Source organism: Dermacentor variabilis, chromosome 2, assembly GCF_050947875.1.
Source record: "Dermacentor variabilis isolate Ectoservices chromosome 2, ASM5094787v1, whole genome shotgun sequence".
In the NCBI taxonomy this organism is placed as follows: domain Eukaryota; kingdom Metazoa; phylum Arthropoda; class Arachnida; order Ixodida; family Ixodidae; genus Dermacentor; species Dermacentor variabilis.
Window position 1 is genome coordinate 216522226 of NC_134569.1, and position 17614 is coordinate 216539839.

Sequence of the window (17614 nt, forward strand, 5' to 3'; positions counted from 1 at the left end):
GCGTTTTCCACCTCTCCAGCACAGACCTCTTGGCCTCCAGGAGATGCGCCAGGCGCGCGTCCATCCTGGGGGTCTTAAGGTCCGTGGATATTTCCTTGGTGGCCCTTTCAACGTCTATCTTGACCTGCGCGAGTAGATCCTCCAGTGCACCGTACTCCGACTCATCTTCGTCCCGTATCTTTCGAAAGAGATCCCAATCAACGTACTTAAATATCCTAAGCGGGGCCGCTCTGATCCTGATTGATAACGCCACAATGTGATGGTCGCTCCCTAAGTTTTCTTGCAAGTTAGTCCAGGCTGCGTCAGTGTTTCTAACAAAAGCCAGATCTGGCATCGTGTCCCTCGAGACCGAGGTGCCTATCCTCGTGGGAAAGCGGGGGTCCGCCACTAGGGTCAACGCGCAGTCTTCTGCCGTGCTCACTAAGTTTACTCCCTTCGCCGTTTGTCTATTATAACCCCAGGCCATGTGCGGGGCATTGAAGTCCCCTGCCACTATCAGAGGGCTGTCACCCGCTATGGCGACTGCCCTGCCTAGGAGTCCGCGAAAACTCTGCCTCTGATCTGTCGGAGGGCTGTACACATTGAGGACGAATATGCTTTGTTTGATCCTGCCACTAGGGATTATCTCAACCAGCTGCGCCTCCAATCTAGTGCTAGCATCAGCTCTGCCTATTGTGATATCGTGCTCCTGGAAGGAAATTGCCCTCTTAACCATAGTGATTACCCCTCTCCTACCGTCTCCTCTCGTCGAGACAACGCGGTAACCCGAGAAGGTCGCTTCCTCACAAAGGGTCTCCTGTAGGAGCAGGACATGCGGTTTGTCCGCTTGTGCTTTCACGAACTGTTGTAGCGAGGCCTTGCGCCTCTTGAAGCTGGCACAGTTCCATTGCCACACAAATAATTTGCCTGTGTTGTCCGCCATTGTGTCTCTATATAGTTAGCATCCCCTTGAGCGCGGTGCACTTGCCCGACGCCTCGGAATCCTGATGTGCTTTCTTAACTTTACCGGCCACCTTCAGTCTGCTTACGTCAACAAGCTTAGCCTCCATTATCCCCATTCTGCGGTTGAGGGTAGCAATGGCCTCAGACTGTTTCTTGATGGTCTCGGATTGCTGCTCGATAGCTCCGGACTGTGTCTTAATCGCCTCCGCTAATCGATCGAGGAGTTCTGCAAGCGATCCTTTCGCGATGGTCGCGGCGGGCATGGAAGCCGATACGGACGCCTCCTCCATCAGCTCCACCGCAGCCTCGGTCGACTCGGGAGGGGGCGCCTTACGCTTTGCGTGACCCAGCACTGGTTTTTGCGCTGGTGCGGACGACGTGCTGCCATGACCGTGCTGTGCTTTACGAATCGATTCGAGGTCTGCCCTCAACTTACGCATTTCCGCCTTGAGCTGCGCGTTTTCCTGCTTTAAAGCCGCAAGACGCGGATCCTCCATCTGCTCTGGCAGTGTGCCATGCGTTACCTTCTTTCCAGTCGTCGTCTCCGTGACCTTGTCCACCCAGGTAGGTCCCTCCTGGATGCGAACACTGGAGCGCGAGCGTCCCCTAGAACGGGAGCGCGCTCTGCTGACGGGATGCCCGCTGGATCGGGAGCGCGCTCTGCTGTCGGCGTGCTCCCTGGATCGGGAGCGCCCTCTCGTTGCCGAAAGGCCCCGGGAAGGGACCGCGCCTGCCACGCTGGCATCACGTGATCCTGCAGCCACTTGCGCCTCCCGGGCGCGCCGCCGGCGCTGCCGCCTCCGACGCACGATGTACGGCACCTGGAAGCGCTGGCTGCACCTGCTGTCGGCCGTCAGGTGCGCGCCTCCACAGATGGCGCACTTTGGGTCGCACTGATGATCTTCTGGTGGGGAAACCATGGCACAACCGCGGCATTTCCTTTTGTCCTCGCCGTTAGGGCAGACGTCTGCTCTATGGCCGAGCTCTCCACACGTGTAGCAAACGTCTACTTGCCTGCGATACAGGGCGCAAGGCAACATGACCGTCCCGCAGACCACCTGATTCGGCACCCTTTGTCCTTCAAAGAGCACAACGATCGTGGGGGTCTTCTTGATTCTTCGTACTTCTAATGCCTGGGGGTTTCGGTGGTTGACAATGAGCGCCTTTAGATCGGCGTCGCTGATCTCGGGGTCCACCCCCCGCACCACTCCCTTGCAGGTGTCATCCGATGCCGCCACGTATGCTGCCACGTCGAAGGGCCCCTCCTTCGTGTGGATCCTCTTGATCTTGGCGTAGGCGCGCGCGTTCGCTTCATGCGGCGTGGAAATAACTAGGATGTTCTGGATGCCATTGGGGCACACCGTGTCATCCCGCACTTGCGTCGGCGCCAGGGCCGCTGCCATGGCCAGCGCCCGGGCGAGGTGTATCAAATCCGACTTCTTTAAGTCCAGCCCCCCTCGAGGTCGGACGATGATCTTGAATTGCTCCCTCGGTAATCTGGGGAGCCTCGAGGCGTCCACGATACGCTTCAACGCGCTTCGTGGTGCGGCAGTGCGGCTGCCGCGTTTCTCGCCTTTTTTCTTCGCTTCGGGCCCCGGTATCCGCGGCTCGCCCGGCCCGGTCTTCTTCTTCTTTTTGCCCAGCGCTGTTACCCAGCCTGAGCACTCCGCATCCTCCGGACTAATATCCATGCCTTCAACAATCACCACTCTTGGATTGGAGGCCATAGCACCGCGTCTCGCCGCCACTCGCCGAGCGTCTCGAGCGAGCGTCTCGCCGAGCGGCCACCGCTCTGCCGTTAGGCTGAGCGCGTTAGGTTTAGCGGCGCGCCAGCGTGGTCCACCAGAAACAGCTCGGCGAAAAGTCACAAAAGCACCCACCGGTCAAAGTTCGGTGTCCTCCGGTTCCTTGCGACCAACCGCGTCGAATACTGCAATTGTGTAACGTCGCAGCCAAAAGAGCCTGCCAAAAACGTTTAACAAAGCGGGAGCCGATATGCAGCCGTCCGCACTGGTCGGCTCTTCTTCTATATTGATCCATGTTCCTGAGTATTTCTTCAAAACTAATTTTGCTCTGTGCTTTTTGGACTTCAAAAGAGGCCCAACCTATGCCACTGTGCACTACTTCATTTGTGGTTCTACCGCATGCTCCCAAAGACAACCGGCCTAAGTGCCGGTTGTCTTTGGTCAACTTCAAAACCCGACAAGATATCCGATTTGTCTTTGGTCAACTTCAAAACCCGACAAGATATCCGATTTGAAGTACAGAATGACACTTGCGAGCGTTAGGGCTGGCACCATTACTCCTTTCGAGGTTCCGCGCACCACCTCATATTTATTGAGGCCCCAAACTGTTTTATGTTTCAGTACTTCTGCATTCCGTTTCCCTTTCATTTTCATACTATCTTGGTAGGTGCTTGAGTAAGTTTTTCCTTCGTTTATCTATACGCGAAATATTTATATTGGGTGACTATGGGTATGGCTTCCTGTTGAGTTGTCACCATGTAATTACTCGCCTCCATTAAAGATCATAATTCCTTATTTGCCTGTACTAAATTTAAGGACCAGATTTGACGCGTTTCCGCAGATATTAGCAATTGTCTGTGAATTTCTTGCATTATCCGCTGGAATCTTTATGTCGTCCGCACACATCAGTCGAGGGACCTTCTGTTTCACCATCTGTCCATTATACATCTAGGATAAACCAAACCATAATTCACTCTTTTTTGCAGTCGTCTTTCTGTGCTCTTAACATAAAGCGCGAACAACAATGCAGACAGAGGACATCCCCTTGCTTCAGTGCTTGGTGAATTTTCACAAATTCATGACATTCCTGGCCTTCCCATCCAATTTGTACTCGATTGTATCTCTCCCTCTCTCTCTCTCTCTCTCTCTCTCTCTCTATATATATATATATATATATATATATATATATATATATTCCTCAGGAACTCCACGAAATCGTCATTTTTACCTTCTTGCTTAAGAATATCCTATAACAATCCCCTGTCTACGTTGTCGTAGGCTCCTTTAATATCGAGAAATTCTATCCATAAATGTCTATTCTGAGCTACTGAAATCTCCATGCACTGAGTTAGTGCACACATATTATCTAAGCGTCCGCTTCGCCTGAACCCCATCTGAAGTTCCCCCAGTACGGAATCTTTTCCATCCACTTCAACAGTTTTAATTTTATGGCTGTATTGCGTTTATGGCCCTTCCGCGGGGCGCGCCATCTCGTTGCTATGACCAAACTTCTCTGTGACAAGAGTCTATACTCTTGCAGATGTAGGAGGCACAAGAACGTTCAGTGAGAAGACGGCACGGTCATTCTACCAAGTCACGCTGTTTCCTGCCTACATGCTTTGAACAGGTGACTGTAAGGACACGATGCCTTTAATGCAGTTACTTTTTCTTTGGAAAAATGTGGTTTTGTACTGGGTTCGAATGTTTGCTTCCCACCGCGATTTTCATACGCTGGGGCTTCTCCATAAACACGTTGATAGCTTCGTCGGCGCCGGCTGGCACACGGTAAACGGACATAAGATCCTGCCAATTAAGCTGCTCTTCAGCCGCCATGTTCCGCAAATATGTCTTTGCTCTCTTCAGTGTGGACCATTGTCAATAATATGAGCACTGTGCGAACTTTCGACAACAGGTCTATGTCACATTGAGCGTGAGCCTACAGTTCTGCCTTCCAGATCGCCTGCTCCCCTTTTAACATAGAGACAGGTACCGTTGCAACATCTTGGACATAAACTTCCCGGCGGGCTGCAGCAACTTAAGTTGGCGATGTGCCTTGGTAGGACAAATTACAACCTCTGAGGTTTGCAAAGCGGCGCTCCAGAGAGGTTCGCAGATCGTCCACATAGAAAATCAACGAGGCGAACTTGTAGTGCTCCTCTACAAGACTAGAAGAATAATTGACCCATATTTCCGCGTTCCGACCACTCACTCGTGGCCATTCGCAGTTCACTAGACCAGCATGCCCGAGTCAGGGCGACGACTTGAATGCATGCCCACTTCAGCGGATAAAGAGCTGCGTGGCTCACATAATGATGGCAGCCTGCATGATGTCCAGCCGTTTGCCGAGTCAGGCAATTAGCGGAGTTGGTTTCTTCAAAGGACCTTTGGCATTACTGTGGCGCAGGCGTGGGCGCGTAATCACGCAGCACTTTTCGTTTTTCACGCGCTACGAGTAAAGTGCGGCGATAATAATTACACATGTTGTAGTGCGCTCAAAATAATTGAATTGGTTATTTCTGGAGGTATTACTAGCTCTCCAATGGGAAGCTGAAATAAATAAACGGACGGAAAAAATGCAACACAAGAAATTGTACGTAGAAGCTCCTCAGGGAAGAATAAAAGAAAAAAATGCTTACTCATCTGAAAGACGCGTAAGCATGTCGTAGTAATGACGTGGTGATGAGTGGCCTTGCGCTGGTGTGTTTGATGTAACTGCGTGAAGAACCGTGAATGAATTGTGAAACGGCGAAGCGAAGCTTCAACACCGAACTGTTAATTGAGTCCTGCGCGAGAGGACCTAAAAGGGACGATTAATAAGGGGGATAATCAGACATCCACCCGTTCGTAGCAATCTTACCTTTATTAATTACTCATCTCCACCTTGCGCGTGTCCGCCGAACTATTACGTCTCGAAGGGACGAGTAAAAGCAATTTTCACTCGTGTTGTAGAGAGCCCACAGTGGATGTGGATGTGGGGTGAAATGACGAGGGAGATGTAGGAGATGAAGGAAGGCAAGAAGGAAAGGCAGGGAGGTTAACGAGACTGAGTCCAGTTTGCTACCCTACAGGAGACGAAGGAAGTGTGTGCAGCTTTCCCTGGAACGTCGGTATCCAGCGGCGTCGGCACGGCTTCGTTCCTTTTGTTTCTTGCGTTCGGCAGCGTGTTGCTCTCGTTCCGCGCTCTGCGCAGCGTCGTTCATTTGTTTCTGGCGTAATCTGTATTCACGCTCATACTGTACATTCCTGCGTTTTCGTTCTTCACTAAGCGGCTGCGATCGTCTTGGCGCCATTACGGCAAATGCGACAGCGCTGCGGCGCGCACGAACTGCTGCCGAAGGCGGCGCAACGTGAACTGACGAGGCAAGCAAACTACTGCAGGTGTGGGCGCCAGGTGCGCTGATGACGTACCGATCCGAAGCCACGGCTGCTCCATAGTTCTGCTTCATGCCTGATTGTACACGTAACGTGGTCAGAGAGACGCGCTCTTGCCCCTGCTCGTGCGATCGTCGTCGTCGTCTTCCACAGCTGGCTGGCCATATCTTGAAAGTGATCCTCTTACGCGAAGGAGGGACGGACGGACAGTTTCCTCGTTGGGTAACCATAAGAATGCTTACGCATTTAATAGCAGGGTGGCAGATCCTATATTGGTTTGGAACGCGAATTGTTGAGTTCGCCTCACATGATTGGTGAAAATGGTGTTTTGGTTGGCAAAACGCGATTCTCGTCAATCTCGTGAGGCCAAGCGACCATTCTAGCATCGCATCTCTGGTGGCGGAAGGGTCCACCGAACATGTTCGTAGAGTGCATCAGATCTCTTTTTTTTTTTCGTGAATAGCTTTATTAGCCTTAAATGGTGTACCTGGTAGCGTTCATACTAAACGATGGTTTTAAGCCGTCTGATGAGACTGGGCTGGGCGATGCAGCCACGAAAAAAATGTTGTCTCCTCCTCTTGTGACGTCCTCCTCCTGCAGGTCGCTTTTGATGCAGTGCGCGTGCAAGCGTGTGCGTACCGCAGCCTGGCACTGTGAAACGTACTCGATGTCCTCGGCTCAAGCGTGGCGTCTTCAAAGGGTATTGCGATTTCTTCAGTAAACCTTCCTTGGTGCCTGGCTTTTCTGTCTCTGTTCGCACGCTTTGGATCTTTTCGTGATTAATAAAAAAAGGACAGCAACGACGCTGCAGTCGTCTGATTCTACTTAAAAGGAAGCTTTCGCTCGGTCCGGACTCCATCGATGCCTAATAATGTAAATGTAAAACGCAGAAAGGTGTTTCGGAGATAAACCCTCGGCGGACTTTAACGAAAATAGGTGCACTTCATAGAAAACGTTAAATTCTAGTGACTGCTAAAAAATTTTGATTTATGACCTTGATGTTTTTACAAGAATTGCCGAATATTGGTAAGGTTGAAAAAATATATAAGCACGAAGTTTACGAATACGTAAGTCTGCACCTAATATGCATATTGCAGTCTTGTAAAGTGCATCCGTCAGAACATCCTAAGGGGAAAAAACTTGGTTCTGCAAAGTCCTACTCACGTAGTAGTCCTGCATTTGAGAGCATTCTATGATACTTTAATTTTGACCGCCTTATACCTACTATAGGTGCATTTCAGAAAATTGCGATATCGTTTTTCATTGCTGAGCCAGAGAGTTGTAAACTTGATGGTTCAGTTTACTCAAAGTTGGCTATGTAAATAATTTGCATTAAAAATTTGTAGGGTGAAATAAAAAATCCGCTTCTACCAGTCACTAGACTTTGACTTTTGTTTTAACTGCAACAATCTGCATCAAATCTGGTGCCGTGGTTGCCGAAAAAACGATTTCACTTTTCCCGTGTATTTAAATAGGAGCCTGCTAGCTAAAGCTTCCTCTTAAATGTGTGTTCAAATTCTCGCCAGCCCAGGACACACTCTACGTTGACAGCCAAGAAGACATCTTCGTGCCCAAGTAACCGAAGACATCCGGAAGTCGTTTCGGAAAGTTGACGCCCCATCTCGGGCCGACAATAAATAAGAAAAGCGCATAATATCGCTATTTATTTATTTATTTATTTATTTATTTATTTATTTATTTATTTATTTATTTATAAATAAATAGGCCTCAATATAGGCATTGTGTAAGGGGAGTCAAATACAAAACTCCACACAAAGTTGTTTAACAATAAAATAAACATAACGGCAAATACAGCAAGGTAGAGGTAAGCACCAAACTAATGATCTCGGATATTAGATTGCAAGGTGTCGCAATTCGGAAGAAATTATATGAAGTACAAGACAGCACTTGTGCATCATGGAACACAATAAGGGAAATGCACAATGCATTATACATACGCAAAACATAAGACGTAAGTTGTATCAATCACGTTAACGAGCGGACGGGCTGAGTTTTATCAGTGAAATGCTTTAGTAAATGTTAGCAAAAGACGCGCGGGAACGGCGAGAAGTTAAAATCATGTGTAATGTGTAATGCCGCCAATGCGGGTGTAGCTGTGGTTATGCAGTCTATGCGATAAAAGAGAGGGAGGTTGTAACTGTGCTAGGGGTGACCGAGTGGTACGGCTTCATGGCACAAAATCAACCAAGGCTATGATGAGCCACATATCATCGCTATTTCCTAGATTTTCTCGTGTATAAATGCATGAAAAACACAACGTGGCTTAAATCAAGCGCATAGGAAAGTGTGATCGTGTTTTGGGGTTCTCGGGCGCCCTTTCCTTCAGTTTCAAGCTTCAATCTCAGCTCCCCTCCTCCTTGTTTGAACAGCAGAATAACCTAGACCTTTCTTTTTAATTTCAATGCAAACTTCTTAAAGCCGGCTTTGTCAGAACTGTAACGAGTCGCAGGACCGGCTTAGCTGTCTACTTGGTCGTCTGCGGCAGTATTGAAACACACACTTGGTGTGTTTCAGCTTTGCGTGACATGTGATGCGTTAGGCCCAGTGCGCAATGCGGAACGTTTCATGGAAGAGCGATTTCCATATTGAGCGATGATTGTTTTAGCACACTATCACGCGGAATTTATCGAGCGTGGATGTAAAAATGCTTGAGTGAAAGTTTTAAAACACTCCTCGTCGTCAACGCACCAGCAACCCTAATGCTGTGGCCCCATCTCGTAAAAGCACTATCGCGGCTCATGACGTCGAAACAAGTTTCTTATCCCTAATTATGCAAGTACATCAATGGAACTTTGTCCTCGGCGTGAGATGACACTAAGAGATGTGGTGTTACCAGTTAACTTTTGCTGTGACAAAAACGGGGAGCAAGCACCAAATCTTAAGAAAATGACAATGTTCTTTTTAATATATCGTTGAGTGAATGTTGAATGAATATTTTTTTATGATGTGTCATGAATTTTTGACCCTACACAACATACAGCCAGTGATATTCGCGTTGATTTTTGCCCCATGGGAAGTTCATTGACGGCATCATGTTGATTTATTCTTAAATGATTATTGAATGTCGGTGTATATATTATGTTTGTGTGTGTGAGCTTCAAGACGAGCCGAAACGAGGGGGCTTGTTTTTCTTTATCTTGCTTTTTAATATACAATGGCACAGGTCTGCAGGAACGGAAGCCAAGTAGACTGGAACTGTTCCGTGCGCCTCCGTGGCTTACTAGGTCCAGTGAATGATGCCACCTCGATCTGGCGCATCATGCAACGGTCATGATCTCTCAACCATTGTTCAACTTGCAAATGAGCTATTGAGTGAGCTATTAATGAGCTATCCTGTGCAGCGTTCAACAACACCAACAAAAGCAGAATTTACAAGTTTATGTGCGCCTATCATTGTTTAGTTATTGAGTGTTAGTGCGAGGCCTACGAGATCGGGCGGCGTGTGCTTGCTTTCCTAGGCCATCCCCCGTCATACATAGAGGGCCTAGTCGCTCCAGTTCCCTCTCCTGTCGCAGTGGCGCTCGCCACAGAGGCACACATTCACCGGACGCAGCCTGGCGCTATAGACGGAGAACAACGGCTTGCTGTGCTTCTTGCACTGTTACTGCGAAATACATGAGCGTCTGCTCTCTCTCACACACACGCACACACACAGTATACGTACGCACAGACATCCATGCGCACATAAACACGCACAGGTGTGTTCGCAAGCGTGCATGGTGTGCACGCTTGCGTGCACACCAAGCGTGCAAGCATGCACAAACACACACTTTCACACGCGTGCACATTCCCACGCGGGCAGCACGCACCGCAAGCGCACGCACGCGCAAATGCAGACATGCACACGCGCCGCGAACGCTCACACACGCATGCGCGCTCTTCGCGCATGCAAGCGCAAATACGGAGGCACTCGCTGGCGCACACATACACGCGCACGCACGCGCGCACTACCATACATAAGGACAAGCTCAAGAGGCCCACATGCACAATCAGTCACTACAGTCTCGGCTGCCTCTCAAAAACCTGCGCGTGCAAACAGACTGCTTAACACTCCCTCTACCATTGCCGTTCCAACGCCAGCTTTAATCGATCGCGTTACGGTTTAAGTGTGGCGCTTCTTCAAGTCAATGCGCCCTCTGCCGGGAGGGTGAAAAACGACTTGCTTCTGTCGTGTGACTTCACCGCCAATCCCTCACTAAAACACTGCTTTAACGTGCCAGCAATGTTCCGACTGTAAGTGTCAAGAATGAATATGTTGTTAGAAGGGACTACCCTCCCGTTGTAGTCAGTTCAAACCTCTTGATGCTCCGCCAATATTCTGAAATGTATATACATACACTTAATTTCTTCCCATTGAGTCACACTTGTGGATTTCCGTGAAGTTCCGAAGGGGAATGTCCAGAATTCCTTGACATAAATACGTAAAAAAGGACTGTGAGCAACCACCACGCGTAAGTCCAATGCAGAGTTGCTCAAAGGTGCACGTAATTTTCACTAGATAGCTCCTCGTCAGTGTCCATGCTGTTCGGTTCGGGCGCCATTTCTGTCAACGCTTCGCGGTAGCCGTAAGAGCCCAGGGCCTGGTAGAAACTCTCTGCACTCTCCAGCTCCTCCTCCAATGCGTCGAAGTCGTAGCTTTCGTTCTTCCCTCCGTGTTCCTCTGGAATGACGTCATCCGGCACGAGGTGGCGCAGTTCCTCGAAATCGTGGCCAAATAGGCGAATCTGTAAAAACATTTCTGATGGAGTCGCAGTTTATTGCACTAGACATGCCGAAAGAGAGCAAATAAAGAACTAAGGCAGGGAGCTAAAGCATGGTAGCGCCCACTCGACTACTCTTACACGTGGGGAAGAAGAAAGATCAGAAGCAAGAAGGAGAGTCAGTGTGCGCACACCCGACGATTTATATGCTCATTTACGTATACCGGGTGTCCCAGTTAACTTGGACCAAGATTTTAAAAAGGACCCAAGAGCTCTAGATAAATCGTACCGGCTGCATAGTAGCGGCAGTCGTGTGTACTTACAGCCAATATTTTTTCATCACGGAGTATTAATTGTTTTTAATTAGTGAACTTTTTCAGTGTTGCTTGACGCAAACATGTCAATTACAAAGTGGTAAGGCACCTTAAATAAACTCTGATTCAAGCATTTATTTCGTGCTGAAGTGTGCCTGGTTGTTTTTTCCAAGAAAAAACAGAAGCTCGCGAAATACGCGAAATATGAAATAGATTGCACGCCCGCGCCGATAATCAAGTGCCTCCAAGCAACCTTTGAAAGATATACGGCTTGCATTCGTTTATCGCCGCATCGTATAAGGCATCGTCATGTAGAATGGCTCGAGCGGTTTCGCGACCTAACTAGCGCGGTGCGATAAGCGTCAGCATCTGCGGACGCGAGATCTGCGGATGCACTCGGGATAGCCTTAACATTCGCATATGATGAAACAAAGCTACAAAAGCAATGCAACCAATGTTAAAAAACTGGACAAGTGAACGCGAAAAACGAAAAAGGGCAGCTCTCGGAAGAACAGAAAGGAGCTAGTAAGGAGTTTGTTTCAATAAAATAAACCAAAAGCTTGTAAGTCGTCTCAGCCGCCCAAAAAGAAGCATCCAAAGGTGTTGGTTTAGCCTTTTCCCCTTTCTGTCTCTTGAACTCCAGAAAAGGGGCAAAACAAAGCAGTTTTTTACCTTCTTCTATCGTTGTGGCAAGCTTTTTTTTATGTAAGGGTAGGGTGACATCGTGAAGGTACGTGAAACAGTCACGTTCTGCACCACTTCTGAGTGGTTAGTTTCCGCTACCACTTATAGCAAGTGCTCAAACAGGTCACCGTCTGAAGCAATAGAGTACTTGTTTCTTCTCAACACTTGTGCTGTTGCAGCTTTGACCAACGACGTTGGAATATCGCAGCAGACTCTGCTTATTTTTGCCTTTCGGGCGTCCGGTGTGGTATTTTCGCTGCTATACACGCGATAGAACAAGTCCAGCGGTGTCATGTCCGACGACCTTGCAGGCCAGGGCGCAGGTCCATGTCTGCCAATGCATTGTCCAGGGAAAAGCTTGTCGAGCCACGATCGAGACTGACTACTACTATGCGCAGGAGGACCATCGTGTAGAAACCAGATGTGCCGAAGGTGCCCAAGTGCAACGTTGCAACGTCGTTCACGGAGCCGTCGAGGATGCTGTTGACATAGCGTTACGCCGTTTAATATGTTATCAAAAAAGATGGCTCCTATGATGTTGCCATCAAAAATACCGCGCCACACATTAAACGACCACTGGTATTGGTGTCGTGTTTGCGCCAGCCAGTGGGCATTCTTATCACTCTAGTAGTGCGCATTGTGAAGATTAACTAGCACGTTTCTGTAGAAATTAGCCTCATCCGTCCAAAGCACGCGTCAGTGAGAAAGTCCGGTTCATCACATTTCGGGAAACTCCAATTGGCAAAGTCAAGTCTGTTTTCAAGATCTTGGTCTTCAAGTTTTTGATGAAGATGTAAATGGTACGGGTGCTTATGACCTTTTTTTTTAAATCTTCCATATTGATGACTTTGAGGCTCCGGCCTCCGCACTGGCGTCGCGCACACTACCGCGAGGGTTAGCAGCAAAGAATGCCAAAACATCCGTTTCCGATTCTTGAACTACCGTCGCAGTCCTGTGTCGCTTTCTTGTGAAGCTACCCGTCTCGCGAAGGACTTCGCACGTTCTAAGTATTGTTGACAGACTAGGGCGTCCTCCACAGTGCCACATCCACAATAGCTTCGCTGCTATCCTCTTGTCTCCGTGCGCCGCCGCCAGAGCCAGGATCATTTTATCTTTCTGTCTTTTTGAAGAGCAGGTCACTGGCAGGGTAGACAACAGCATATGCTGGCAGTACAGATCCGCCAAAACATAGCCTGGACATAGCCTGTGTAAGGTTTGTTTCCATTGCTAAAGGGAACCAAAAGGAGCAGAAGTTCCGGGCGTGCTTATCTACAGAACAAGATGAGTGCGCAAAATTACGGTCCCAAGTGTGACGTCACGGTTTTCCGGCTTCGAAACCCCCTCCTCCTCCCCCCTACGGCTCTGCTGCGCTTATCAATACGTAAGCGGCGTGTTGATACGAATACGAAGCGCCACCATGACATAGCGTTAAGCCCTGTATCTAGCTGTCACCGCTAGTAAAGCCGTGTATCCGTGGCTATTCGCTTGGAGTGCTTGAGTAGCGGCGCGTGGAGCGCGTATCTACTTGGTATTCTGGATGTTTCACGCAATTTTGTTTTTTCTCGGAAAAATCAACGAGGCAAAGCGCAGCACGAAACAAATGCTTGATTCGAGGGTTATTTGTGGTGCCCTACAACTTTGTAATGGATATGTTTGCGATTCAATAAATAATTAAGAACTTCACTAATTAAAATCACATAATTATTACTTCGTGATTAAAAAATTGCTGGCTGTAAGTACACACGACTACGGCTACTATGCAGTCGGTTCGATTTCTCTAGAGCACCTAGGTTTTTTTATTAAATGCTGGTCCATGTCCCGGTATATTCGCAAGCGTTCGTACAGCCCAGCTGCTTTCTAGACGGGCATTATAAACTTGCTGATATGGCCGAGGTAAAGGACGGTTATGAAAAAGCTATTCATTTTCACTTCGTAAATTCAGTGCAGAATAAGAGGCGTACAGAATATTACACGTCATGAGCGCTGATCATAGAATGAAGGCTCATTTTCGAAGCACTTGTCAGACTCGCACCTTTCGCTATGAACCTTATGTCGCATATCGGGGCTTGTAATGCGTCCTAATGCTTAAGTACTCGGTCTACAATCCGTATTTCCGAGATGTCTCTTTTCCAAGTTGATCGGTTAAGTCTTTCTCGTTCCTATAAATCTCCAACTCGAGGGAAATACGCCAAAAATGAAAACAATTTGATTGTGCTAGTTTCTTTTATTGACAACCGGCACAGCATCATGCCCATCATCTCAGCAAGATTGTTTTTGAAGGGCTCTTCTTTTTTTTTTGCAGTTTGCAGCTGCTTTCTGTTCAAAAGAATTGGTGGTACCATTGAGTGATACTCTTAGTGGCATTAATTAAGATGCTGCGCTCGATGCAGGCTTGCTGCAGCATCTTTTTCCACGTTAAGTGTCAACAGTCAATTTCCTTAGCAATGTTCTTTCATGCGGATCTGTATTTTTCTTGCTCGCACTGTTGCGGAAAAAAACCAGAAACTGTGAATAAATAAGCAATAAAAATGTAATTGAAAAAGCATGCCGGCAATTCTTACCCACTTTATTAGTTTTGCCTTAAGGAAGGTCTTAGCAATTGCAAAAAGGAAGTCAAATATTGGAGGATTGTTGATAACGTACAATCCTTTCAGGCGCAGGGGTAAACAGTCCTGGAAATGGTGTAGGCTCGTGTTCGGTCATCTGCCTGATAGAAGCACAAATGAATGTTAGTCACAGCATCACGTTCCACGCATTTCGAAGGACAGCCTCACAGCAGTAGGGTCCGTCGGGGTTTACGCCGACATCATCTCCAACCGGTAAGAGTACTCGCAGCGAAAATGAAAATTCACAAATTAGATTAAATTATGGGGTTTTACGTTCCAAAACCACTTTCTGATTATGAGGCACGCCGTAGAGGATGCCTCCGGAAATTAGGACCACCTGGGGTTCTTTAACGTGCACCTAAGTTTAAGCACACGAGTGTTTTCGCATTTTGCCACCGTCAAAATGCGGCCGCCATGGCCGGGATTCGATCCCGCGACCTAGTGCTGAGCAGCCCAACACCATAGCCACTGAGCAAAATTCACAAATACCGAGAAAGTCACTAGCAACAGCAGTGTGGTTTCAACACTTATGGGCAGTTAAACAGGAGAGCGGGTGTGCCGTCATAAAACTCAGCGGCTGACGCAGTGCAGAAACACGCTCGCAACAATGGCATCAGCTGTTCGCCCAAAAAATCAGAATTGCTTATAGTCTGGGAACAAAAATCCCGCAAATGCGGCTGCTAATTTGCCGGCACACATTCAGGTGCAGGTAGCTGGACAACCGGTCCCACCCGTTCCTAAAATCAGAGTGTTAGGATTGTGGATCCAGCAAAACATGCACAACCAAGAAGCCGTAGCACGACTCCAAACCACAGCTGGGCAATTACAGAACCTTCTCACGAGGGTCTCCAACCGACGGCACGGAGTTAAGGAGAAAGATGCCTGCAGGCTAATCCAGGCTTTCTTTCTGAGCCGAGTGGCGTATGTCTGCCCTTACCTGCATCTCAGGAAGAGGGATTTGGAACGGATTAACGGTCTAATCCGAACGTTATTCAAACAGGCTCTTGGGCTACCAAAATGGACTAATACGGAGGCACTCTTGAGTCTAGGGGTGCATAAGAACGTTGAGGAAATCATAGAGGCCCACAAATGGGCTCAAACAGTTCGATTATCCGGCACACACGCGGGACAGCGGATCCTCGACACCTTAGGGTATCGCCCAGCCTTAGACATCCCGCTACGACATCGAATACCTAACACTATCCGGACCAAGATCATTATCCCCCCGCTTCCGAAAAACATGAGCACTGAAAACAGCGGTAGACGCAAAGCTAGGGCGGCGGCACTCTGGCAATGCTGCAAAAACCAACCCGCCATATACGTGGATGCTGCTCGCACCAGTGATGGTCGACACACCATAGCCGTCACTAATGGCGACGGGCACACCATCAGCTGTGCGACGGTAAACACATCTTCCATTGTGGAGGCGGAAGAGGCCGCCATCGCCGTGGGCACCTCCATTCCGGGCACCAAGATTATTATACCGACTCGAAAACAGCGATTCGTAACTACACCTCAGGTTTCATTTCCCCTCGACCATTCAGAATAATTAACAAAAACCTCAATCAGTTGAAGTTGGTGGGGGTACCCGCTCATGCGGGCAACCCTGGCAATGAGGCCGCCCACCTAGCCGCCCGAGCAGCTAGTAACCGGGAGGTTGGCTTGCCCGACGGGGTTGACCGACATGAAGGTATCCACACCTACAACGAAATGACCGTTTATTACCGCGAATCCAGGCGAATATATCCATCCCTGCACGAGACACTGACAAGAATGCAAGCCACTAACCTCAGGAGAGTACAGACTAGATCTGTACTTAGTCCAAAAAGGCTGGCTGCAATGACCGGTGGTGAATATCCACCAAACTGCAAACATTGTAGCTGTCCCCTTGCAAACCAAGATCACATCTTGTGGGGATGCCAAAAGAACCCTCCCCCGAGAGAACTCTTTAGGCGAGCTCCCTCACATGACGAGTGGGAGAAAAAGACGAAAACTTCCAACCCGCAAGACCAGATACGGTTGGCGGAATGGGCTGATAGCGTCGCGGCAAAGCAGACGCCCACGCTAGCCCACACCGCTGGGAAAGAAAGCTCCACTAAAACTTCACAATAAAAGTTTTCTCTCTCTCTCTCTCTCATTAACCGCCCACACAGTACGATACAAGGAATAAAAGTTTTTTCTCTCTCTCTCTCTCATTAACCGCCCACACAGCACGATATAAGGAATTGTCCATAGTGTTCCAACGTTCCACAAAAGTTCCAGGAAGTACCACGTTACACCCTGGCGCCTTTGTTGGCTTTCCGTAACAGTGGCCGCTGGTGCCCAGCAGAGGGCCAAGCAAACGCGAGAGATTACTACATAATTAGAGAAAAACTACGATGCAGCCGTTCAGCGACCCCATAAAGAGGAGAAGGTACGCATGCACTCAGCCGTCGCGTGATACGCAAAAATGGTATTAGAATGCTGGGCGTGGATAATGCGCAAATAAATAAATAAATAAATAAATAAATAAATAAATAAATTCTGTGACGGTCACTCATTTTTATCAACACTTTCTTTTTATGTTCCAGCTGCGCAAAATATTAACATTTAAATAACGGCCAACTGCACATAACGGCGAGACTATCACTACAAGTGAAATGCCAATAACGAAGCTTTGAGAGTACAGTAAATAAATAATAAGTAAGTAAATAAGTAAACGAATAAATAATGGTATATAATTTCTGTAGAAAACTCCTTATGGGAAAATCGGGAATTCGAATAATTGAAGCTGTGGACATTTCTCTGGCCGAACGATTGCGATATAAATTGTTACTGCAAGCGCAATCTGCCATGCTGTTTCGCACTGTCCGAGGAGCTCGCTGCTTGCATCACCTAGTTGTTGTGAAATGTCAGACGCCACTGATCTAAGCGTGCGTTTCAAAGCTATTTGGACTGCTCCGTACCTAGAGCTGTTATCGCAAAAGTTCGCAAAATGCCTGCTTTTAGGCTCTAACGAATGTTTCGCGCTCCATATCCGCAGAGGTAAACCATGAGTCGCGGTCATGTTAAAAATTACTATTTGACTCCACGCACGAAGTAATGTCAGATAGTAGCGCTCAAGCAATAAAACGAAAAAAAGTGTAAGTATACTCGAGCGGCACTCGGGCCCAAAATGCTTCCTTGCGGCACACTAGTGATAACTGGCTTCCTGGAAAATATTACGTTACTGGCATCTACGAACTGTGACC